Source organism: Equus caballus, chromosome 27 (assembly GCF_041296265.1).
Source record: "Equus caballus isolate H_3958 breed thoroughbred chromosome 27, TB-T2T, whole genome shotgun sequence".
NCBI lineage: Eukaryota > Metazoa > Chordata > Mammalia > Perissodactyla > Equidae > Equus > Equus caballus.
In genome coordinates, this window is record NC_091710.1 from 40,776,038 (window position 1) to 40,803,909 (window position 27,872).

At 37.1% G+C, this 27,872-nt stretch overlaps 1 long non-coding RNA gene across 1 annotated transcript; it reads right to left on the bottom strand.

Moving 5' to 3' along the window:
• Nucleotides 1-416: 416 nt before the first annotated feature.
• On the bottom strand, nucleotides 417-27,598 carry LOC138921024 (uncharacterized). Its single transcript, XR_011433186.1, has 3 exons — nucleotides 27,218-27,598; nucleotides 2,419-2,516; nucleotides 417-1,314 (listed from the first exon to the last, which is right to left on the bottom strand). It is a non-coding gene; the product is annotated as an uncharacterized lncRNA (long non-coding RNA).
• Between the last annotated feature and the right edge of the window lie 274 nt (nucleotides 27,599-27,872).

Genomic DNA, 27,872 nt, shown 5'->3' on the forward strand with positions numbered 1-27,872 from the left:
TATGGGCCCAGATGCTCGCCCCAGGATAGTGTGGTGATGCAGCAAACTGGCACAGGAATTCGGCTCAGGAATGCCTCTCAGGACAGGTGGGATTGCATGGCTTATGTTGAATGGTTTTTTGCTCGGCTACTTTGAAATGTTTCACCAAAGCATCATTAAATAATGCCTCACAGTCATAGACTCTGGACATCTAACAGCAACAAACACACCCACTTGCAAACATTCCAAAAGGCCTCATGATTACTTTTCCTGCATCCTGCTCACTCGCCAAATAATTAACCCAGTGTTCCCACAAAAGACTCATGCTCTTCTTGACTCTCTGCTAAGACTCATACCTGGGCCTAAATGTTGCTCATCTTTCTTGGCTTAAAAGATATACAAGCTTTCTTTCCTTTTTCTCTCAATTTTGTTTGTTTCTCAATTTTCCTAAGCAGAAATCACAATTCCTTCTGCATTTTCATTGCAACAGTTATTATTCATTATCCTCCTCATCTAAGAGCTATTTTATTCCATCCTTTTTTCTCTCGCCTACTCATAAAGTCGTGGTTTTCATGCCAACTTCTGTACCCCACAGTGCCTTGCCTATAGTAGAAATTCAGCAAACATTATTTTTGAATAAATGAGTGGAGAATGAATGGCGTTGTTGAGGTACCATGATACAGGGCAATGCCAGCAAATTTTGAACAAGAGATAGATAGAAGGAAACATCCACGAAGCAATAGAATAATTTGGCATTGTCTCCATAAAGCAAGTGCAGTTACTCAAAGATCGTGATGCTTATTTTCAGGCAGCATTATCTAATGCAGATGAAATTCATCTAGCATGTCCTTACGGAGATCCAGCTATCATATTCCATTCCAATGGAGGGATATGGAGACATGACTCATAAGACAAAAACGAAATAAAATCAGCAAGGAGTGTTTAGGATTAAATAGCTGCCTTCACACGTGGACATATTTTGGGGTTTGCACAAGGACACTAACACTGAGAGTTGAGATTCCTTCACCTAATTTCACTTTCTATTTCAATAGACAGTGGCCAGACTTTCTTTCCTATCAAAGGCAGGGGTAAATCCTACTTAGACAGAGCATACGGTGGGATAATTTATCTAACAATGATGTGAATGGTACCACAATAGCTCAAAATGTTCCTTGGATTCCTTCATGGTTGTGGAAGATGCTGAGTGGCCTTTGGTTTAGGACATCAGCCTCTCAGGATTCACTCATCACTCTCCAGTATCTGAATCTCAGCCTTCTTTTTCTGGACACTTGAACATTGAATGACACGGTCAACAGCTCCTTTGGCACCGGCGTCCTGTAAAGGGATGTATAAAGCAAAATATAAATGTGTATGTTTATAATAAGGGATGTCCTCTTCTCACTCCTACCCAGAGCATATGCTTCCTGATATTAAGATACTGGAAAGCCAATTTTTTAATCAAAGACTGCTTAGTGGCTTTCAAGTCAGAGCAAGGAAAGATAAATGATGTGAATGAAGGTTACCAAGGTATTGGGAAAGTTGACTACAACCTTCCTTCTGCACTGGGAGAACACTTTTCTGGTGCAGCCTCTGGATTCGCTTCTGTTTTCACGGTGAACACTTGCATTCACAAACTCACTTCTGCTTTTCTAGGTAGACCATTCCCTTCCAGCTGACGCATTCTTTCAATAAATGGTATTGACACTGTTTCCATAACCCAGTTCCCACGGACCTGGGAGATATCCTGTGTGGGGAGATAGCCTCATGGACTGCTTTGAATAATCTAACCTTCATGAACAAGAACACTGGCTCCTGCATTCTTCGGAATTCACCCACCGTGGAGTGGAGTGCCCAATTACCTCCCGCTTTTGCTTTTCTAGTAACAATGTCACACTCAGCCAGGCAAGTCTCTTTTAAAGACTCCCTTAATTTTCTATTCTGAATTTTAACTCTTTTCCTTCCTTCACATATTTCTTCAGGGCTGAAGTGAATTACTTTCTCTGTTTGCTAAGAAACTTCCTGTTCCTCCTTCAGAGAGCTCTCGGAATCTCGCTTCTTAAGCTTTCCCAGTTAAAGATAAGATAGCAATATCTCTTTTCTTCATTGTCCCAGCAACCAATTCCCTCCCATATTGCAAATAATCCTTTGAGTCTGAAATATACACGTACAACTTTTCTATTCTGATTTGTGCCCTTGCTGGGATGTCCATATTTCTATATTAACTGAACAAGAAGCAATAAGATTTCAAATATACAAATATAAAATTCTTAATAGCATTTCAACTGGACACTGTGTGGTTCACTCAACCTCCCTTACACCTTTTCTCTATTTGGGAAGGTTGGGAAACTAAAAGCTACACTTTACAGACTCCTTTGATGCTGGGATTTGGGATTGATGCACTCATGAGAAATTTGGAAGGCAGGAGTGAGCACAACTCACTTCAACTTCCTGAAGGCTTTGTACGGTGCTGATGGCAAGCAAGGTCATGGATCTATGAAGTTCCTCCAGTAGCCAGTTGGTGTCCATTCTGTGGGCTCCTGGAGACAAAGAGGCAGTGGTAGCAGGGGAGCCAGTTTCAGCTTCTTATTTCCTGCAAAGCTCCAGTGTGGTGGCCTCAGAGATAGAAGCTGTACTACTCTGTTCTGTGTTGTTTTGAGTGTAATTCCAAGAGACTAAACCCAGACCTACTCCTTAGACCTTTTACAGATCTTACAAACACCTACCTTACTGTGTTAAATGCCTTTCTGCTTAAAATACCTGGAGCTGTTTCTGGTTCCTGCACCAGACTCTGATTGATACATTTCCCCAGGGAGTCCCAGACCAGTCTCTTCTAGAAGGCCTCCACTGGCCTTGGCAATCTCAGCTCAGCGCTCTTACTCACCAGTGTGTGTTCTCATGAATCTATTATGCTCTTCCGTGTCTTTGTGCTTTGGACTTACCATTTACTCTTAATGGTGTCCCACCCGCTTCTTCTCACCTCCTCCCTGACTTCCTTTCTGGGACCCAATCATAAACATTTTCTTCAGATTCCTTAAGCCATTAGAGCAAAGCTAACAACTTCTACTGCATCTGGTACACAGTTGTATTACTGAACTTGTCACACCACATTGCAGGATGCATTTACATTTCTATCTCTTCTTCTAGACTGTTAGTTCCCTGAGGTAGGGCACTTTGAACATCATTTGCTCTCAAATGTCTAAGAAATCAGCAATAATTACTCAATAAAGTTTTGAATGAGTAAATGGAAATTATTCATGGCTGTCTGTTGACTTCTATTATTCCTATCTCCTTTGTATTTGATATGCTTTGCAGCTGCATGCAAATAACAGTGGCCTGTTGAATGGCAATGTTGTCCAGCGATGAATGAAGTAAAGCATTAAAACTTGCCACCCTCAGAAACAGTATTTACACGTTTTATGGCTGTTTCATGCTGATTTATCCAACTCAAAGCATATACATTCGAGTATGGTCTAATTTATAGCATAAGTTCTCAAGGGGAGAAATTGAATCTGTTGTTTATTTGATGCAGCCACTATGCATGAGTCCTTCAAAAATACAACTAGAGGATAATAATTTAAATACTTGTGTTAAGTCAGGCATTCTCAGCAGAGGTTTTTCTACTCTGTGCTTGAACAGAGAAGTAGCCATATTCGTGGCTTCATGTGCATGTGTATGAAGAAAATATACACATATGAAGAATAGCCAGTAGAAACCGTCTCCCATAATGTGGGGCAAAATGACAGCAGATGTCTATGATATTGCTTCTGAAAACCAGTATTTCTTTTTATTGGGATTAATACTTGAATGTGACATGGGAGCTTTATTACAGGACTTCTGTTAATACTGAAATGGGCAGCTAAATTTCTGTATAATATTTTACTTTCTACTAACTTTCTCATTCTATCTGACCATGTTTCTTTAAAAAACTAAATATGCATTTATGGGAATGCCAAAGCAAGGAATGTATAAAAGTTTATTTGTCTTTGCTTAATGGAATTTGAGAGAATTTAGTTTTTCCAAGTATGTATTTTTAACTTTTTTAAAAAAAATATGAACTTCTTGACTATTTCTTTTTATTAAGAGAGATGTTAGCCAAAGAAACATTAAAGTAATTTTTTTAACTAAAAATTGTAACCGGCATTTCATGCTTTTATGTTTTCATTCTAATAGACCCAAAGTCAAAAGTCAGTAATGAGTGCAACGTATTTATTAGGAATGAAGGTATAAAATAGGGCTGTAATGGAATTCTGACAGATTTTATATTGTTTTCATAACCATTGCTAAGCTCCCTAAAGAAATATATATTCCCTCCAGGAGAAAACACACAGCAAATATGTTTTTGTAAATGTGTTATTTTCACATGAAGCACATTCCAAGCTGCTTTTACGAGCCAGAAATCTTTGCATTTTTGAGATGAAATTGAAATTTGCCCAGTTATTAGACACTGTTAGCATCAACATACACAGTGAATCTTGGTACATTTATATTAACTAAATATTTACTAATTGTAGGCTTCATTTTATTTATTTATTTTTGAGGAAGATTAGCCCTGAGCTAACATCTGCCACCAGTCCTCCTCGTTTTTTTGCTGAGGAAGACTGGCTCTGAGCTAACATCTGTGCCCATCTTCCTCTACTTATATGTGGGATGCCTGCCACAGCATGGTTTGACAAGCAGTGTATAGGTCCACACCCAGGATCTGACCCTGTGAACCCCGGGCCGCCGAAGTGGAACTCACGAACTTAACTGCTACACCACCGGCCCCTGTAAGCTCCATTTTATAGACAAGTTGTATTCTTTGGTTTTAATATTGAGTTGAAAATACTCTTTTAAAATCTATTTATTTAAATTTAAACATTTAGATGGTTCATCATTGTTGGGGCCACTCTGAAGGAGTAAGATGAACTTCCACACAAAATTTAGTTTGGATGTCAAGACTGATGACACCATACACACCCCAAGAGGGTATGAAAGGTTTATTTCTCACGTAATGAGACATTCTGGGAAAGGTGTGAAGAAATTCCCAAGTAGGCCCAAAAATGGCTTGAGAGAGTAGGAAAGGAGCCTGGCCTGGAGTGTTTATGGTTTGAGGGTGCCCCGGGGTGAGAGTTCCCTCGTGTAGTATATACTTCATGTTGGTGCCGAAGGAGAGAGCACCCAGACTTTCTTCTCAGCTTACCCAGATGTGGGACACAAGGGGAGGAGGCAGAAGTTGGGCTTAAAAGCTGTCAGCAGTCAGATGTGAAAAATCAAGTCAGAATCTTTAATACGATCCTGTTAGAATTTTTCTCCATTTACTTAGCATTGCACTCCCTTAGGAAATTAGCAATGGTTTGTATCACACAACCTGACAAGCATAGCAGATTGAACAAGAGCCTGGGACACAGACATGCTGAGTTCACATTCAAAAGTTGTTGCTTGTTTGTTTTCTTTTCACACGGCTATCATCAGGAATGAATGAGAATAAATGAATGCAAAATGTTTGGCACACAATAGATGGCGAATAATAGTAACTATTATTATAGTTTGCTTGAGGTCTTCTTTTTTTTTTTTTTGAGGTAGATTAGCCCTGAGCTAACTACCGCCAGTCCTCCTATTTTTTTTGCTGAGGAAGCCTGGCCCTGAGCTAACATCCGTGCCCATTTTCCTCCACTTTATATGTGGGACGCCTACCACAGCATGGCATGCCAAGCGGCACCATGTCCGCACTGGGATCCACAGTGACAAACTCAGGGCCGCTGAGAAGCAGAACATGAGCACTTAACCGCTATGCCGCCTGGCCGGCCCCTGCTTGAGGTCTTCTTAAACATTGAATCCTCTGATATTTATGGCAAATTTGGACGACCTAGTCAGAGAGTAAATAAAAATAAAATTTAACCTTTGCAAACATAAACAAGGCTGGACACAATGTTAAAGTGGTGAGGATGGATTTAATCAGTAATAGCCATAGTAACAGAGAAAAGAGTTTAGAGTGAAATGAACTCAACTTCAGTTGTACAGAAGTGACCGACACTTTAAAGGGAAAATGAGGGGAAAAGGAGGTGGGTGATCAGGGGCTTGACAGAGGGAAGTGAAAATGACAAAAAGGGGGAAGTGGAATTGGTTCCTGTGAAACCCTTCCGGGTTTGCTAACTGGCACTTACGGAAGTCAGCCCCCCACCCTCCCACAGAGGCTGGGATGCAGAGGCCCTGTCTTCAGATGTTGGCTGGAACAAACAGTAGATTCTTTTGGCAGCCTTGAGTTTTCTCAGGCAGACACCTCAAGAGGGGCTCAGGGTCATCCTAGGGATGTGGCCTTGAGCTGTTAGAAACTGTTAGCGTTTTGTCTCAAGTCTAGGCCAACGTTGAGGCTTAGTCAAGAAGAGGGTTTAGAGAACACTGGCTAGAGTTTGGTCAAGGAGAGAATCTTTGTCACCTTAAAAAGAAATATTAGAGAAATGGTTCGTGGAAATTTCTACTAAGTTTAAAAACTGCTGGGGCCCAGCCGGTGGCACAGTGGTTAAGTTCGCACATTCCACTTTGGCAGCCTGGGGTTTGCTGGTTTGGATCCTGGGCGCAAACCTACACACTGTTTGTCAAGCTATGCTGTGGTAGGCGTCCCACTTATAAAGCAGAGGAAGATGGGCATGGGTGTTAGCTCAGGGCCAGTCTTCCACAGCAAAAAGAGGAGGATTAGCAGCAGATGTTAGCTCAGGGTTAATATTCCTCAAAAAAAAAAAAAAAAAAAAAAAGCACCTGCTAAAATCATTTACCAACATAAATTTGAAAATTCTTAGTTTTGTTTAGAGGCAAAATCTCAGCATATGGAGTTATTCACATCAATATGAGACTGAAAAAACATATGAAATTTATTCTTTTTTGGAGAAGGGTTTATAAAAGTAATTTAAAAAACCGTATCTTGAAATACTCATAGAGTCACAAGAAGTTGCAAAGAGATGTACAGGAGGTCCCACGTCCTTACTCTCCACCCAGTCACCCCCAATGGTGACACGTGACATAATTATAGCACAACATCAAAACCAAGAAATTGACATTGATACAATCCACAGAGCTTATTCCAATTTTTTTGTGTTTTATTCTTATGTAGGAAAGTTGGTATTCTAATTTTACAGTAATATGTTGCATGTAAAATGTGGGGAAAAATGCCCTTTGGTCATGTCAAGCTTGGGCATGTATCCACGACTTGAGTCAAACGGTTTCTAGTGCCTTGAATTCTACCATCACTGTACCCCAGAGTCAACTCTTTCTCTCATCCTCTGTCTTGTTTCTCTTTAATTTTCATTTTGACATAATTTCAAACTCATGTAAAAGTTACAAGAACTGTAAAAAGAATTACCATATACCACTCACCCACATTCCTCAAATATTAACATTTTTCTGTTCATCTGTTCTTCTACTTCTTTCTTCATAGACACACAAACACACATTTTTACCTGTTTTCTCCTGAATACATCAGTCTTTATTCAAAGCAAAGACATTCTTTTTGCTAACCACAGTATAATTGTCAAAATCAGGAAATTAACATTGGCATACTTCTGCATACGCTACAGACCTTGTTCAAATTTTGCCAATTGTCTCAGTAACATCCTATACAGCAAATGCATTCAGTTGTCGTGTTTCTTTAACCTCCTTTAATCTGGAACAGTTCCTTAGTATTCCTTTGTCTTCCATAACGTTGACATTTTTTAAAGAGTACTGGCTAGTTATTTTGTAGAATATCTGTCAGCTTAGGTTTTTCTTCTATTTCCTCATGATTGGATTCCTGTTATGGGTTTTTAGCAAAAAATACCACATAAGTAATACTCTGTTCTTCTCAGCACTTCATATCAGGAGGTCAAAGAGGTTTATTTGTGCCATTATTGGTTATATTAACTTTGATCACTTGGTTAAGGTTGTTTAGACAGCTTTATCTAGTCTAAACTTATTATTTTTCTTGTTTGTATTTATTAAGCTTGTGAGAACGTACCCTTGCTCACCTCTCCTTTCTCAATCCTTTAAGTTTCAACTCAAATATTGCTTCCTCCATCTGACATAGTCCCCACTGTAAACCTATGTTACTAAAAACGTAACTTCATTATAGTGTTCTTTACATTGAAAAGTAACTTTTTAAAAGCATATATTTAGTACATTAGAAGCCTTTGTCTTCTGTGACTTTTATTCATCACTGTATATTCTAAAAAAATAGTAGGTTCTCAATAACTATTAATTAAACAAGCTTGTAAATGAACAAAATAGTTTAAGAGGCAGAATTAAGAGGTATTATCTTCTCCATTTTGTTAAGGAGGATAATGAAGGCCAGCACAGTATGACTAAATTATGACAGCAAGGTCTTAACATTGTTGTTCATTATGCGACGATGAATACCATTGGGCTCATTTTCTTTGAGTCCAAGAAACTACTTTAGTTTGCTGTATCACAGGAACAGAGAAGGCAGAAGACTTTTCTACATGCAGGTTCACGATCCCAGATGGATTAGGAAGTGTTTCGAGACCGCTGAAGGGACATAGGAGATGAGTTAGCTAGTGCACCAATAACACCACACACACACCACCCACGACTTAAATAAATTACTTCTTCCATTTCCATAATTCCAGGAAAGAATACTAGAAAATGTCCTGTATGGTAGGTAATTTCAAAAGCAAATCATCCTTCCCCATGATTTCAATTTTCAACAAATATTTAGAAACAAATTTTTAACGTATATTTGCTGAGTGCTATTTGAAAAACAAATTATACCTCCAGACGCAATGCAATCAAGTAAAAAACATCATAAATTCGGGTAGAGTTCACTACAAGTCTGTACCTGCAAAGATCAGATTAAAAAACCTTTGCCTCAGGTATGTTCATACTCCTTCCATTATTTGAGCCATGACTACAAAAAGTCATGGTTAGCTTTGTGGTTCTATGAGTCTTTTTGGCAACAGAAAACAAATGTTTAAGGCTTCCATATGAGCATGTGAAGTAACTGCTTTGTTCTGTCTTCTAGTCATGACAAGTCTTTACTTCAAAACAAAAAGAATGCAACCAAACAATCATTTGCCAGGTTTCTTTTATCAGGAGAAAAAAAGAACAATCATTCTTCGTTTTAAACAGAGAAAAATGTAAAGAAACTATTTACTCTACCAGATAAAAAGAAAAAAATGTACAGAAAGCCAAGGAGATGCTTTCACAGATCACAAACTCAAGAGAAGCATTTACTGTCTCCATAATCTCAATTTCCCAAATAAAAATGTGCACATTCATAGCCTTCAAATTAAAGACTGGCTTTCTGTGGTGCCAACATTCCATTCTATCTCTTATCAGCCATCTTTTTCCTTAGCCGTTTTTCTTGATCTCTTTCTCAGTGGAAGGACTCCGTAAAGGATAATAGTTTCAGAGTTTCTAAGCAGCATCTGTGAATAGATTGGCCTCTGCTAGAACTAAAAGTGCCTAAATTTGATATTCACAGACACTATTCTTGGAATAGATCTCCTAATACTCCTCCCATTCTCAAACTTAAATATTTTCATCAGGTACCATAAACATGTGTTCAAGATTGGCTTGAAACATTTTTCCTGGATTTCGTACTGATGATTTGCATTTTACAGCAAACACATCTCACGCAAATATGATGGCAAATATAACGCCTACAGTGTGTGAAGCACACCAGTCCTTCCCTATTCCATCCCAAAACTTCTCACCTGTCTGCAAGCCAATGTCAATACCCATCATTTTAAGCATACAGTATAGCTCTCCTGAACCAAACAAATCTCTGGGGAAAAATGCAGAACGAATGAAGTCTGATTCTCTTTTGTAGAGAATGAAGCACCTGGGCTTCTAGAACTACACCTTAGATCTCAGAAAGTTTGTCTCTTAATATTGTTAAGTTCCGTGTCATTTGCAGTGTGGGTGCTTCAAACGACAGTCTCTGGAGGAGTAACAAGAACGCCACGCGGTTTCTTTAAGAGCTAAGATTTGCCTTGAGGCTTTAGTCTCATCTTTCCTTCCTTCCCTGCCTCCTTTCTTTTCCTTCAAATTTAATTATGAGATCTAATTTACCAAACAACAGATTTGTTATATTCCTTGGTGAATTTGTATTTTGTTTGTAAAGAGACTTCAAATTTGTTATCATCAAACAAAAGACAGAAAGGAAATCTTGAAAGTTCATGTAAAGTCATTTTCCAGGTCAATATTACATGATTTAGGTCTGTTTGCATTGCTTTTTTTGTGCACCATCTTTTAAACTTACCACGCACTGCTTGTTTGCTGGTAGAATCCTCATAAAGTCAATCTACATACATGTGAGTTTCACTAGTCAAGGTTTCTGATATTATAATGATGTTTCAAAATGTAAAAATGGTAGATTTACTATCTCTTTTTTTATTGTGGTGAGAAGAATACATAAAATTTGTCATCTTAACCATTTTTAAGTGTACATAGTCAGTAGTGTTCAGTGTATTCACATGGTTGTGAAACAGATCTCCAGAACTTTTTCATCTTGCAAATCTGAAACTATATTCCTTAGACAATTCCTGTTTTCCTACTCCCTGCAGCTCGTAGTAAGTCACCAATTTTGTGTTTCTATGAATTTGACTACTTTAGACAGCGCATGCCAGTGAAATCATATAGTATTTGTCTTTTCACGACTATCTTATTTGACTTAGCATAATGTCCTCAAAGTTAATCCATGTTGTAGCATGTGTCAGGATTTCCTTCCTTTTTTAAAGCTGAATACTATTCCATTATGTATATCTATATCTATATATATATATACCACATTTTGTTTATCCATTCCTCTACTGATGGACATTTGAGTTACTTCTACTTCTTGTCTATTGGGAATAATATTGCTATAGGTGTACATAGTTTATCTTTTGCAAAGAACAGAACTATATGATAGAAACTTCAAAATGTTGAGTCATCTAGGGAAACTTTATAATAAGTGGATGAGACTGACAATGTCTGAGCCCGTTGATCAATCGTAACATGATAAGAACAGGACAATAGGTACCAGGGGCCTGCTGACGGGAGCCCATAGGAAGCCCACAGCTCCACCTCTGAATTATTCTTGCCAAAAATATTAAACTGAGTCTCCTTGAGCTTCCAACCTGTGTGTTTACGGGAAATGGCCAAAGAAACATTTTAAGTGACACCAAAAGGATGCCAAATCCAAAGTGTGGGAAATGTGACAGAACAAACCACTCCGTTTCTTCAACAAATAAACAAGGACAAAAGCATGTGGGAGATGACGCTTATACGTTTAAAAAGACATAAAAGGCACCTCAACCAAAAAAAAAAAAATGTTGAGTCATCTAAGTTAAGTCTGGGGGTATCTTCTCGGTTGCTGCAATACACACTAGGGAAATATTTCAGATTAAGTACTCTGCACTACAATTTGTAATAGAGAGTAACATAATTAGATTAAAAATTTATAAGTTAAAAATATAATTTACTTAGGCTTTACTTACATGGCTCAAGGCCATTCTTACAACTTGAAAGGGAAATGTGTATAAGGGAGGCACATATGAAGGGTTGTCTGGGTGCCTTCCTCCCCTATAGAGGCCAAAAACTAATGTTCACTTTCTAGACAAACTCCATTCAGAAGAGGAGTCTGGTTGGTCTCGATGGCTTCTGGGTAATGACTCTTACTTGAGTATAGTGCTTTTCTGAGCACAGAAGTGTTAAGTCCTTTTAGGAACCTTGTTCTTTGTTGTGGCTCCTGAATCATCCATAAAAACTCCTTTTCCAGTGATATTTGTGACCAGTGACTAAACTTTAGGAGTTCACAATAAAATGACAGCATACATAGAAAGGGTGGGCCTAAATATTATTCAAAGAGACGCTGACATCTGCCTCGGGGATGTCATAATAAATATTCATACAGTGATTATAATACTTGCCGCACTATACTGCAATGATCTGCTTTCTTGTTGGTTTCCCCTTTGAGACCATGAGCTCCTTGGGAACAGATTCCGTGCTTTACTCAGCTAGATATCTCACAAGTAATCTTACTGCTATTTACCCACAAGTTGTACTAATAACTACAAGATATAAATATAAAACAAATGTAAAAACCATTGAAGTTTTTAAAGGGTAAGGGCCTGCAGTATGTGTTTATTTGATTATGTATTAGTAGCAAACCCCTTATGAGGATGTTCTGACACACAATCTAGTCAGAAAATAGCAAGAGATTCCATTGCAAACGAAATTGCCTTTGGAAGACCAAGGAAGCAAATTCTCGACATTGAGTAAGAGAAAAAGTGTGCATTATTAGTAAAAACAAATCGCCCTGGGGCCCTAAAAATATTATTTTGATCCACATAAGTAACATGCGTACCTAATTATAACAAATCATATAGCTTGTAAAGTGGTTTAGATGTTATAGAAAAGTGATATTACCAAGAAGCATCTCTTTTGATGTCTCATGACTCATTTTTTTCTATATATCAACCCATAAATCATACAAATTAACTTATTAATTGAAAATCTTCATTGGTATGCATGGTTAATAGAAAAAATAAAAGTTATTTCCTTGACTCTGTCTTTGGTAATAATCCAGAACTACTACAGTCTCATTTACTCTCCTGGAGCGGGATCACCAGGGAGCCACACTTTCCGACAGGAGAAAATCCTGTCTTTACGGAGAATGCTACAGCTACTGTGTCATAAATCAGGAGGCTCTAATGGGTTGGGGGAAGTAAAGCTGTTGTCAGGAAACATAATTAAACCACTCTTTGAAGGCAGCGTGTGAAGGTAACTAAATCCATTTATCCCTTCCATGAACCTCACTCTTATGTGTGTTTGCTATGGCGGTATCAGAAAACCAATTACAGATGGTGCTTGCGCAGTGTGCTTGCTATCACTGAGGAGTAGCTAATGTCCTGTAAACACTGCTCCGTTATCTCATTAATTGAAGAAACCCAACTCAAAAGGGAAGTGTGTTTACTAAGGTAGTTAAAAGAAATATCTAAAAGGTTGGGGACTGGATATCAACCCACCAACCTTTCAGAAATAGTGAATGACCTCAAATTTCCATTTAACATTCAGATATATAAATTCTCACCAGGAAGCTCTGAACAGGTCTAGTTAAATATGTTAGATTTAAGGTTTGTTCTGTAAAGATTTATAATTTAAGGAAACATTGTCTCAAACATAAAAGAGACATTTAAATCCTCAGACCAAAGAGCTCCAAACTGGTAGCCCAGAAACATACAAGCAATCTGGGAAGTATTTTTTTGAAGGTAGAAATGAAGACTCGTGAGCAATTCAGAACAAACTGGGTAAGAGGAAAAGGAATTACTCCTCATCTACAGTTAAATGGGAAAGGCTTTGTGACCAGACACAATTTCAAGAGCTTTTTAGATGACCAGGATATGTGAATTGGTGGCTTCCATGCAGTCATCATTTATTCTAGAAAAATACAGAGATATTAAAATTTTAGACTGTATGCAGAGGCATTCTTGGAAAACAAAAATTAAAGAACACTCAACAAACTTTCCCCAAGAATAATTATGCCCTGAAACACTGCGGCAATAATTCACATGAACGGTCTCAAATAGTGAATATGCTTCCCGTGGAACCTAAACTTCGAATGAAAAGAAAATGAGATTACTTATACATCAAAGGGCTTTTGGTGTAAATTGCCAACAGTCAACTGTCCCGTGAATTACCCACGGCCAAAATATAGTATAGATTGCACTTAGTTTAACAGTCTTTTCAGTGTCTGCATTAGAATCCCAACTGTGTCCATAGAAAGAACTTTCTGGGTCAATTTACTTTAACGTCTCAATCTCGTGAAGGACCCTTTAAATGTGCAAGTCTATCTTAATTTTCTCAAATAATTTTTAATGAGTTATTTACAAAAGCAAAGAGCTAGTGTAATTTACCTGCTTCTATCTCTCATTGCACATATACAAGAATATCAAAACAGCAGTAAAATACTGAGAACTTGCAAATGCATAATTTGGGGTGCATGTTCATTCTAGTAAGGAATATCTTTAATGTTTTCTTCAAATCCTTAAGAGAATTTAAAGTATCATTCTCAGGCAGTCAAAGCACATGGTAAGTAACTAGCAAGAATTTAAACACAAAGTTGTGGTAATAAAAATGGTCACATTGCATTCCTATAAATTTGGTAAATGAGTACTGTCAAGAATAAATCTCAATCTAAATGTTTTAGAATGTCAAGACTTCACTGAAGGGTAATAAAAACTACTTGGATAATTTTCTTCTCCTATGATATAATAACGTTAGTCAACACTTGGGGTTGTGTAAAAATTAAGAAAGGTAGGCAGTGATATGGGGATTTGCCTAACTTTCTATAATTTGATTTTTCTTTCCTGGCTCCTTTGCCTTCTCTCTGGCAAATTTCATGGAGAATAGCTCTTGGATCCTTTTCAATTAAACCAGGTTTAGACCCACTTAGTAGAAAATATAGAAAATATCCCAGCAAATCATGTACTGCATACTTTGATTTTTGCAATTAAAAGCTCTAGTTACATAGGAAAAAAATAATTTAGAGGGAAATTAAGTGCTTAAATGTGGAAGAAGACAGGGATCCAGCTGGGTTTCTGGAACAAAATCTTACCCTTTGATTTACTCCTCTATTGTGAATGCTTTGGCGTGTCTCAGATTCCCCTTCTAAAATACAAATCCTCCTTGGATTGGGATATATGTTAGTACACGAAACGCTTTCATTCTGCACAGCGTTTCTGTAAATAAGGTCTTACCTCATTTCACAGTTTCAAACAGGGAGATCTAAACCCCAATTGAGTATTGAGATTTAATCCCTCTCTTCAGACTTCCCAAAATGGATTTTTACCACTATACCTGCCTTAATGCTTTAATGAGAATTGTTTAAGGGAATGGGAATTTTAGTGGAAGGATTGACACGATGCATTTGGTCTTTCCGCTATCCTCATCTCCCATCAAAGCACAAACTATAGTCCTGTTCAATTCAATTAAAATGTATAGGGCACATCCTGGGCTCGGGGCAGTGTGCTCGGTGTTGAAAGTTACAGACAGATGAGAAGATTCAGTCCCTGTCCTCAAATAATTTATATCTAACATGGAAAAAGAAAATATGATTAAATTCAACCAATCTTTGACGGTCTGATAAGTACAAGGCAAGTACTGTATCTTGTTCTGTATATATGTCATTAGAGAAACACAAAATGCTGTGGGGCTGGGAGAAAGGAAAAACTCATATCCCAAGGAGGCAGCCAGCTTGGAAGGAGCGTGATGAAGAAAGATGAGAGATATAAAAGAGCAAGTGGAAGGGAGTCACAAACAGATTTTCTTTGCTTTTACAACATTACTTAAAAGAAATAGAACTCTTTCCTTTGGTAAAATCTGGTGGTAAAGTCTTTGTCACCTAAAGACAATGTTAACAGTGATGATGAACAAAGAAAGATTGGGGAGAGTGTGGGACAGTTGAATCAAGCCCCAGGTAAGGGGTCAGAACTGAAAAAGCGAGAGATCATGGATGTTTCATGTACACTGGGAGGTAAGAAGCCATGACCTACAGCCTGGGCCTCTCCCTGTCTGCCCTCCTGTGTACTTCTGAACTCTCCCGGTCAAATCTTCCTTCTCACCTGCCCCCTTCAGCAATGCTCATAAACCTGAAGTTCAACATATTTTAAAACTCTTCAGATGGAGGATGGAGTTCATGAAAAACAAAAGACAGTATTGTTCTTGGACTCCCTGGCCATTATGAGTCGTGTTGAAAGGATTCCCTGAGGCACGAGGAGAAATAAGACAGGACAAGAAAATAACCCAAGGGGAAAAGGGAGAGAAATAAGTTTAGAAAGGCAGAAATGCCCTAGGGAAAAAGAGTGCAGAGTGAACAGGTTTAGGGGGAAGAAAAAGACAAAGTTGTCAACCCAGGGACAGTAGAAGGAATTTCCACCTGTGAGGAACAAAGAATATTTTCCAAGTTTATAGAACTCTTCAAAATACACAGGAAATGACAATCAGTTTTTAAACTGTCCTTGGCATTTCTACTTTCTAACAGTTTCTTTTGACAGATTTTCTTATTTGAAAGTTAATGTTGGTAAATGTTTATCACTTGCTAACTTTGTTTTCTCTTCCTCATTGTACTTTGAAAAAATTGGAGATCATATTACCCCATGAAATCACGTATGCAGTGTCACACTGCGTCTTTGAAATGTTGCATACAGAGCTTAGAGATAGTCCACTACAAAGCCTGGAGGACAGGATGTCTTAGTCCATTCTGCTATAACAAAATACCTCAGACTGGGTAGCTTATAGACAACAGAAATTTATTTCTCACATTCTAGAGGCTGGAAGTCTGAGATCAGGGTGCTGGCATGGTCAAGTGAGAACTCTCTTGAGGGTCACAGACTTCTCATTGTGTCCTCACATGGCAGAAGGGGTGAGCTAGCTCTCTGTAACCATTCTGTAAAGGCACCAATCTCATTCAAGAGGGCTCCACCCTCATGACCTAATCACCTCCCACGGTCGGTCCCACCTCCTAATGCCATCACCTTGGGCATTAGGATTTCAACATATGAATTTTGGAGGGACGTAAATATTCAGACCACAGCATTGCAGCACTCACAAAAGATTATTCTCCTCAGAGATGATTCTCTGTGCTTTAAGATAACTCATATAACTTCAAAAAGAATAGAATAAGGGCTACAAAAAGAGAAAGGGTAGAGAATTTGTGGTTGAGAAAACAAAATAAGAAGTGAGTTGTTTGAAAATATCAAGGAATTCTAACTGGATTCTTTTAGTTCAGTATAGAATTCATTGATAATTATAAAAGCCCCTTGACCTTTTTGTTGCCTGTTAAGTTTTGTGCCAAGGAAATAACTGCCCCAGTGTTTCATGTCTTGCCTTGTCTGAGTCGTTGGCAGAGCAAAGAGACGCATCAAGCAGTCCAGCTTCTTTTCTTTCTTTTTTTTAAATTGAAGTCATATTTATTTATAACAATGTAAATTTCAGGTGTACATCATTATATTTTGACTTCTGTGTAGGCTACATCATGTTCACCACCAACAGTCTACTTGCCATCTGTCACCATACACATGTGCCCCTTTACCCATTTCATCGTCCCCCTCCCCCCTCCCCTGTCTTAACCACTAATCTATTCTCTATATCTATGTGTTTGTTGTTTTTATCTTCCACATATGAGTGAAATAATACAGTATTTGGCTTTCTCCACCTGGCTCATTTCACTTAGCATAATATCCTCAAGGTCCATCCATGAATCAAAAATGCCTCAAAAAACAAAAGTCCAGGACCAAGAGGCTTCCCCAGTGAATTCTACCAAACATTCAAAGAAGATTTAATACTTATCCTTCTCAAATTCTTACAGGTTCTTTTCACTGCTCATTTCTCTCTTCTCATCCCCAGAACCTGATGGAAGCCGCCGCGGAAGAGTTCCTGGGTTAAGTCTGAACCTAGCATCTCTGATTGTCGAGGAGTGGAGTGGGTGGGTGTGGACAAGAGCATGTGAGCGCGCAGGTGCTGAAGAGCTGCGTATGTTCTCATTTTTGGCAATTTGATTCTGCACTTGGAGTCAGCCTGTATAGTTACTTACATCGATGTAATGATTTTACTCCTAAATGTAACATTTTAACAAATATGTGAATAAATATATAAAAATTGGTTTAAAAAATTATGCTAAATAATTACACTTGCTAAGTAAGGTACCATTTGAGAACCCACTAAGTGACAAACATTTATCACTGTTTGGTGATTTTATTAAGTTTTCTAAAAACCTAAATAAATTGAGCAATATTACTCTCATATGACAATTGAAGACATGAGTCTCTGAGAAGTTACACAGTAATTAGAAGAGTCCAGCTTTGAATCCAGCATTGTCGGATTCCTGAGTCTCTGCATTTTTATACTCCCAAGGTAACTAATTCAAAGATTTGCAAGACTCAGTCAGAAAATGTGAGGGGAGATTCAGAGTTGGGAATCCTTAAGTTGGAAGGGAGTGGGGCCTAACAGTGCTATACCTACCTAACAGTAATACAAAATTATTTTTAAAACACTAAGTGTGCCCCAAAAAAACAGTAGGGAACAGATTCGTCCTGAAGGTTGCCAGTTTGTGACTGCATCATAATATACTTCTCAATTAGTTTAATTGCTGTAATATAGACATGCCCTGGAAGTAATTTTCCCTTGGGCTTAAAATTTGTTTCTCAAATAAAAGTCTGTTTACCTTCTCTCTGTATTGCAAAATAAACGCTTTTATCCTTAGCAGAAAAACAGCTTTACGAACAGGCCAATATAGCAATGGTGTTCAGATTCTTTTCCCCACTAATATCCTTGCTAATATGTCATAAGAAACAGTGGCTGCATTAGTGTTTGGCAGAATGCCACAGGAAATACAATAGCAAATGGCTGAAGTTTAAAACCTCTACATAGAACTTCCACTATAGCCACCGCGCAGTCCTCTGAGCCATGATAGAGTGCACCAGATGCACAAGTTTGAAACCTTATATGTGTGCTGACATTATCATTGCCCTGGGACACTCTGGATTTCAAATAGAGAATAAAGAATTGCCAATGCATTAGAAATACACAAATGTTAGTTCAAAGGCAAGTGGGGGGAAAAGATGTGGATGAAAAGACAAATGTGTTATAAGAAAAGTATACAGAGTCCTTGCACACCAAATCAGCTTTTGAAGAACAGTTGTTCTTTATGTAAAACAAGACTCTTAAAGATTAAGATTTTATTTAAACGTGTTTGGTGAGATTATTGAATTTCCATAAAATATCTAATTTGGTGAACACTGGACTAGTCAGAAATGTCCACTGGAGTCAGACATGCTGTTTTGTTCACGTCCGCTACCTATATTTGGTTTGTACCTACACCTACAATCGAATACACTTTTAGTTGACTGAGGCAAGATTATATAGAAATACAACAAAAAAGGAATATTCCACACAATTTACTATCTTAATTACACAAAGAAGAAGAAGAAAATTGACTTTTCTGTCAACAATAGTCTCAGAATGAAAAAGGAGAGCACATGGGGGAAAATATACCCCTGTTCTTCATTATTGTGATCAGTAAAACATTTCCCTACTGGTTTTTTTTAATTATGTATTTTTTAACTAATAAAGGACCTTATGAGGTTAATATCCAAAATATATAAGAAACTCATATAACCCAATAGCAAAAAGACAATCTGATTAAAATATGGGCAGAAGACTTGAATAGACATTTCTCCAAAGAAGACATATAAACGGCCAACAAGTATATCAAAAAATGCTCAATATCATTAATCATCAGGGAAATGCAAATCAAAACCTCAATGTGATCTCACTTCACACCTGTTAGTATGGCAATGATCAAAAACACAAGAAAGGGAACCCCTGTGCACTGTTGATGGGAATGCAAATTGCTGCAGCCACTATGGAAAACAGTATGGAGCTTGCTCAAAAAATTAAAAATAGAACTACTGAATGATCTAGCAATTCCATTTCTTGAGATATAGCCCAAGAAAACGAAATCACTATGTAGAAGATATATCTGCACCCCCTTGTTTGTTGCAATATTATTCAGAATAGCAAAGACATAGAAACAACCTGTGTCCATTGACAGATGCATAGGTAAAGAAGACGTGGGGTATATATGTGTGTTTATGTATATGTATATGGAATATTATTCAGCCAGAAAAAAGAAGGAAATCCTGCCATTTGTGACAACATGGATGGACCTTGAGAGCATTATGCTAAGTAATTATCTGAAGTAAGTCAGATAGAGAAAGACAAATACTGTATGATTTCACTTATATGCGAAATCTAAAAAAGAAAGACCAAAAACGAATCCATAGAAACAGAACAGATTAGTGGTTGCCAGAGGTGGGGGTTTGGGGGATGGGGGAACTGGATAAAGGTGGTCAAAAGATTTAAACTTCTAGTTATAAGATAAATATGTCCTGGGGATAGAATGTACAGCATGGTGACCATAGTTAACAATACTATATTGTGTACTTGAAAGTTGCTATGAGAGTAGAGCTCAATGTTGTCAACATAACACCACAAACCAGAAAATGGTAATTACATGAGGCAAAGGATGTGCTAACTACCCTTACTGTGGTAAATATTTCACAATATACACATGTATCACATCACCACATTGTAAAACTTAAACTTACACAGTGTTATATGTCAATTATAACTCAAATACATAAATAATCTTCTCAAGCACCTCAAAGTTAACATTTCCATTCAAGCTTTCATTGTTTTTCTCTTAGAATACTGCAGTAAACTTCTAGGTGGTCTTGCCACTACTATTTTCTCCTCACCTCAATACATCCTCTATATTGATTCTAGAGTGTTCTTCCTAAAACAGAAAGCAAGACATGTCACTCCACTATTCAAATTGAGGCAGATACCAGATGTTACCTAACTCCTCAATATGACGTACAAATGTCTTCATAATCAGGCTCCCTCAATACCCTCCCAACTCCTGCCATATGTACCCCTTGTCACATGACCCCACCCCCTCTATGTTCACATCATATTATTCCAAAATATAAATGTATCTTGCTTTATACACTTCCTTTTCTTTAACATACATTGCCTCTATTGTCAAGATATTCCATCTCTTGTGTCTCTACTCCACCTCAATCCAGGGAACCTTTGTCAAAACTGGGGAACTCCTACTCATCCTTCAAGATACCGTTCAAATATTGTCTCCTCTCTTAAGGCTTCCCTGGTCACTTATCATTCCTTCCTCTTGGGTTGCCACACAACTGTTACTAAAGCAATGATCCTGTAAGATGTCTTCCTGTTTCTCCCTACTAGGGTGAGAATACTATATCTAATTTATGTTCTGTTTTTTTTTTTTTTTTTTTTTGAGGAAGATTAGCTGTGAGCTATCATCTGCTGCCAATCCCCGTCTTTTTTCTGAGGAAGACCGGCCCTGAGCTAACATCCGTGCCCATCTTCCTCTACTTTCTATGTGGGACGCCTACCACAGCATGGCTTGACAAGCGGTGCCATGTCCGCACCTGCGATCCGAACCAGCGAACCCCGGGCTGCTGAAGCGGAACGGCACACTTAACCGCTGGGCCACCAGGTCGGCCCCTAATTTATGTTTTATCTAGTGGTCTGCTGGAGCTGGCCAATACCAACTTGTGGGAGATGATCATTAAATATTCAATAATTTTACAAGCTGGTCACTAAACTGTTAGTAGCTTGAAATTGACCAGGGTAGGAGTATTTACACCACAAAATTGCCACAAACACCACACAAAAGGACTTTTTTTCCTCATAGCTGGATTCATCCCCATCGTCAGGTAGAGTCCCTATGTATTCATCAAAATTGCTTGAGTTATCAATATGATTTCAATTAGCTGAAAATTATTTGGACATAAATGAGACAAGGCTAACTATGGGAACAATGATGGAATTTCATAGACTGTTAAAATTTGAATTACCATCAGAGTACAGTAAACAAGTATGGATTTCAAGTTTATAAGCACTTGGAGATTTTTATTGTGAGACAACACGATCAGTAAGGCCAGGCAATGACTGGCTCAAGTGCAGGGCTGTTGGTTATTTATCTGTATGTCATTACACATGATGTAGAATCTGGCATGTGGCTGATCCTCATTAAATTCTTATTAAGCAAATTTCCACACGAAAAACCATAGAGCATATTTCTGTATCAGAAGGGTTGGCTATTTTTATCCACTCATAGAATCACTGCTGAAAACTGGCAGCACCCATAAAATCAAACTAGTTTAAAGCAAAAAAGAAGACATTTTCTGAAAAATAATTAGTTTCTCCAGAGCTGTTGATTTTTAAGAATATCATATATTGAGCATTTTGTTAGTGCTTATTTTTATAGAATAGTATAGTAATTTTATAAGTATATATTTATGTATAGAAACTATACTATATATAATAATCATATTTACATATTTTATTATATTAATTACTCACTATTTACATAAATTCTTAGAGGAAATATATGTGTGTGTGTGTGTGTATTGGTAACTACTGTATTATGAGTAACCACAGTTACTTATAGTAAACTTACATAATATGCTTATAGTATGCTGGAAAAAATTATTCCTTTACTAGATAACCAAAATTTGTTAACTTACATTTGTGCTTAGGTTTTTATCCATTTCAAAAGTCATATATAAGTTAAATACTGGTTGTCAGTTTCCCCATGAGTGTCACCAGAGGAGCTGTGTAAAACAGCAGATCTCGCTGCATACATGGTGAAACCCACAGCCATATGCAAACCAGCCCAGGGTTAAAATACCATTTTAGATAGACTTTGTCCAACATACTTATTTTACACATGGGAAAGTAATGTCAAGAGAGGTTGATTTTCTTCATACAACTTCAGGATTTTAACTCTGATCATTGACTTTTAAGTTGGCGTGTTTAATAGTATATATACTTGGGGGGTGTGTATATTGGCTGCAGAGAAGCTAAGAATGCTGTTTAGGACTTATTAAAGACTAAAGAACAAAAGAAGAAAGTTTTAAACTTGGGTATCTAAGTAGCAATCTGGTCTTGAACCGGGTACCCAAGGAGGGGTTATCATTAGCTGAATGACAAGCAAGTTGCAGACTCAAACCCATTGTCACATTTGGGTGAATATGGGCTTTCCCAGAGTTTTTTGGTGTGTGTGTTCTTTATATATTGTGTTCTTTAGCTATTACTGTTTCGTTTTATTAAGTAATTTTAAACTTCTACCATTACATAGCAAAGTCACTTTCTGTATGGTTTCCTTATTTCTGATTTCATATTTTCTGATTTTATAAAGTAGAGTAAGATCATTAATAAACAACTTTATCAAACTACTTTACCATTTATACATAGTGAGTGTTCGAAAAATAATTCTCAACACATAAACGATTTTACCAAACTGTATAATTGCTTCCTACTGGGTGTCCCATTTCCTCCATCTCTAACAGAAGAAATTTTGGAAATCCGTTTCAGCTAAATTTGTCTGATCATTGAAAACTCTCAGATGAGTGTTTTTCACGTATCTTATTTTGGACAAAATATTTCCCCCAAAATTTCCCCTTGATTTTTCAGGAACATCAAGATGTTCCATACAACTTAGGTTAAATATACCTAACAACTTAAATTTAAAATTTATGGGCATAGAATACAGATTCTCACTCAAGCGACATCCATAATTTATCCTAGTGGATAGCCAGTTTCAAACATTCACAGTGGCTTGTCGTAAGTAAATTTTTTGTAGTAATTGTCTTGGTGGGATTAATTTCATCATTGAAGAGGCAAACTTACTGGATTAAAGAAAAGTATTTTAAGTTCTTGTGGAGGGCAGAGACCATATCATCTTTATCTCTTCAGTTCTTAGCACAATGCCGTGCACAAATAAATTGTCAATGAATGCAGATCAAGTTGAATTAGATATAAAAAAACAAGTGATCCAAAACCAAAATGATCTCAGCTCTCCTATAGGATTCATATCTTTTCAAAATATTTTTTGGTTTATACCTTATATAATTATATTTTAATGGATATTTCTATACTACTGTTTATGTTAAAAATGTATATCTACTTATTAGGTTACGAGTTTATCTAAAATTAAAAATAAATGATTTAGAAGAATCAAATGCTTTATTTTTTTCAATACGAAGACAATTTCAGAATCTTCTTGAAGCTACTTAATGTTTATTTACCTCCTGAAAATATTTTTTGTACTGCAAAAAAGTTAGAGGGGCTAAAATGCTCCAGGAAAATAAATTAGGCACAATTACCCATTTATTACAAATTGTAACCTACTGCCATGAGAAAGCACATGCACTGTGTTGTTTGGTATTGAGAGAGAGGGAAGGCTTCATGAGATTGTGACTTAATTTACTTCTTCCTTTAACTGTCACTCTTGTGAGATTCTTGTGAAATAATGAAGGGTGGAAATAAGCAACCATCAGAAGGCCACTAGGAAAAATTTGTATTTATTTTAATGAACTGTGAATTGTTTCTATACCTCTGTGATAACCAAATAGAGATTAGTGATTAAAAAAGTAAAAGACAGGTAGGGAAAAAAATGGAAAATAAAATTATACCAAAAAATGTCTTTAGTTCATTAGTTAAATAAAATAAAAATTATCAGACATATTGAACTATTAGAAAAGATTAACAGATTTTACAGAATTTTGTTAAATTATCATTCTTTATTAATTATGTAGTTTGATCAATGCCTTCAGCAATAATGAGCATCTTAAAACTTGACTCTAGGAGTGTTCATAATAAAATGCTTTGAATACCCAATTTTACAAATATGATATATACTTTATTTTTATCTGCTAATCTTTCCTCTATTGTTCTATTAGATTCATAGTCATATTTGGTATTACTTTGGGGTGTACTTTCAAGTTTTAAATGTTCAAATATAGGTTTATACTGATTTTTAGAAACTAATGAATATTTAATTCTCAGATATTTAGATACATTATAATATCATGTAATTTATGTTGTAATAAGACAATGAAATGCAATTAAATTGAACACAAGAATCAACTGCCTATCTCTATCCCAGACAGATCATAAAATTTTTTTAAATGTTTATAAAGATGAAAATTTTAAATATAGTCTAATGAAACAAAATTTTCTTATAAGAGTATTATAAACACCTAAGCGACAATTTATTTCATTACCTGAATAAGAAATGATTGTATATAAACTGATATAACTATAAGTAAAATTACTTACATGCAAATAGATAGATAAATAGGTAAATAAATAGATATATAGATAAGACAGAGTATGTTAATCAGTCTTACTCTATCAAATCAGAAGTAGAAATCTAGAAGTTGATTGTACTTCCTGCCTTCCTGTCAATTGTTTTTGCTTTGTTTTGATTTGTATTTATAATAATCTTTCATGATAAAAATACTAGTAAGTGGTGTATGTAGTAATGCTTCGGAAAAATGATAATACCACATTCGACAAATATCTATTGAGCACCAACCATGGTCAGACGCTAAACAAGACTCTTGGATACAGTCATTCACAAAACAGATGCAGTCCTCTGCCCTCATAAAATTATCTGTATATGTGTGTGTTGAGGGAGAAGTGGGGAGGAAGGAGGGCAGACAATAAACAAGACAATTTACATATATAATATTTTATGTTGCCTACTATCATGATAAATGCTGTAGGGAATGGGGGAAAGAAATTGTCAGGAGTTGGGGGGTGTAGTTTTAATTTACGTGGTCAAGGATGGCATCTCTGAGAAGCTGAGATGTGAGTATCAACATCTAGGTGATGCATCTTATGGATGTGAATATATTGAATAAGATTATAACAGGTAGCAGGTAAGTCAAAGCCAAGGCCCTGAGGAACGTGCCCACAGGATTAAAGAATGACTCCAGCATGATTAGGACTGAGAGAATGAGTGGAGGATAGAGGGAATAACATGAAACAAGTAACATAGGATCAGATCACGTTGGCCTTTTACCCTGAGTTGCAAAACTATCTGAAGGCTGTGGGCAGTGAATTGACATGACCTATTGGTATTAACAGGGTCACTCCGGCTGTTGGTGATGAGAATAGACCACAGGAAGGTAAGAGGGGGTGGAAGTGGGAGAATCTTAAAATAATCCAGTTAAGGGATCATGGTGTTTTTAGGCCAGGGTATCACCAGGGGAGTTGGTAAAAATCAGTCAGATTTTGGATATATTTTGAAGACAGAGTCAGTCGTTTTGCCAATGGACTAAAAGTGTGAGAATTAGAAGAGTCAAGGAAGACTGATTTTGGACCCAAACAACTAGAAAGATGGACTTGTTATCAACTGAGATGAGGAAGACTGTAGGTAAATTGATTTTTTGTTTGTTTGTTTTAACAGGGGGAGAATAAAACAGCGGAGCTCAATTTTGGACATGTTGAACTTGAGATGTTCATTAGCAGAGAGTTAAGAAATGTAGTTTTATATGTATATATATACACATACATTTGGAGTCTCAGGAGAGAACCAAGTTGAAGATACAAATTTGGGAGTGATCAGTATAGATTGTTTTAAGGTTATGAGCCTGAGTAAGATCTTCACAGGAGAAAATATAGATAGCAAAACAAAATTCAAGAACCCACACTTGAGACAATCCAATGATAGAAGACCTGGGAGAGGACCCAGCAGAAGAGGCTGAGGAGGAGGAGCCAATGAGGTAAAAAGAAAACCAGGAAAGGGTGGGCTCTTGGAAGCTGAGTGGGGAAAGCGTTTTGTTAAGGTGGACGACATGCTCACCTATGTCAAATGTTACCGACAGATCAAGTAAGATGGAGACTGCAAATTAACTATAGGATATAGAATGGCACGGTCATGGGCGAGCTGGAGAAAAATGGTTTTGTGGAGTCATGGATCTAAAAGGCTCATTGGACTGGATTGAAGAGAGAGGGGAGTAGAAATTGCAAAGTGAGAGAATATATAACTCCCAAGGATTGTTGCTATTAAAAGAGGCAGATAAATGAGACCCAAAGAAGAAAATGGGGTCAAGAAAGAGTTTTGTTTTTAGATGGGAGAAATAACAAAATGTGTGAAAAATAGCTAACATGATTAAGTCAACAGCCAGGTTATAAAAATTTCAGAGTGTTGGGGAGAATAACTGACACCCTAGATGCTTTTAAAATTTTGCCCAAAGAGTCAAGGAGAATTTAATGAAAAGTGAGGAAGTGAGTTAATCTCTTTAACTATTCATGATAACATAAAAGAAAAACATGTTTGCAAGAACTAAAGTATAATAGAATAGATAATTTTAATAAAAATTTGCATCATATTTTCTAGTGGAGGATTTCCTCGTATTGCAAGTTGAAATTCCTTCTGATGATAGACTATTAAATTTATTTATAACTCCTATTTATAAACTGGGTAAGTTTTCTGTCTGTAATTTATGTGGTCTTTGTATATGTTCACACAAACTGTGATCTGTCTCTGTTTAACCTAAGGATGGAGTGAAAACATCTACTGTACGCTTAAAGACTGTGAATGATTTTCACATTTTTGTAGGACAGATTGGAGAGTGGTGCTATCTGCAGATTTCACGTTATGAAGGTTTTCATCCTGTTCAGAAAGTACTGGGCCGCTTGGAGGCCAGTGTCAGATCCCCAACACCAGATATCAAAGCTAGTGTGATGACGAGCCAGAGTCCTCATTTTGAGGGCTATGATACTCAGTCTCAAACTATGCTCAGGAATAAAATAAGAGCCCTCTTATACGTTATGGCAGGCTTCTCAAAATACCAGCCAGTAGTTGCCCCACCAACTGCCAGATGGCTTCTCCTACCTTGCTTCTCTGCGAACCGCAGGGCCATCTCTTCAGCACTTATTTGCATGCCTCAGCTCAAAGATCTTCACAGCATCCCTCTCTGACAGGATCAAAGGAGAGGGTCACCTTTCCCGGGGAGATAGAAGAGCCAAAGATGTTGCTAAATGCCCTTCATCTCAGCCTTCAGGCTATTTGCCACTCCTTCTACAAGACTGACAGAGACACAGACAACCTGGGCACAGGAGTAATGGAAAAAACTTTCACAATGACATAAACGAAATAAATATCTCCCTACAAGGGACAATCAACAACACAGCAACGCGTTTCACTTTTGGCATAAAATTATCGAACTCTTATAATGTTATTTTACGTAGCTCATCCTGAAATCTCTTTGGGTAGGCACGAATCTGTCAACCCTGCTCTTTTATGCTTACATTGGTGGCACTGATTTTTCTGAAGGTTGGGCTTCTCTTGTGGTGACAGTGGGGGTGGAGGAAGGCTGTTGATGGAATGCTAATAATAGTAAAGACACAGTTTTGTTCATATTACTAAGCCAAAATCAGGACAGATAATTTAATGAAGAATTTTGGCACCATTTCTAAGTACAAAACTAAGTTTTGGCAGATGAGGCTCAAGTGTCAATATATTGGGGTTTCCAGAATAATATTAAGGT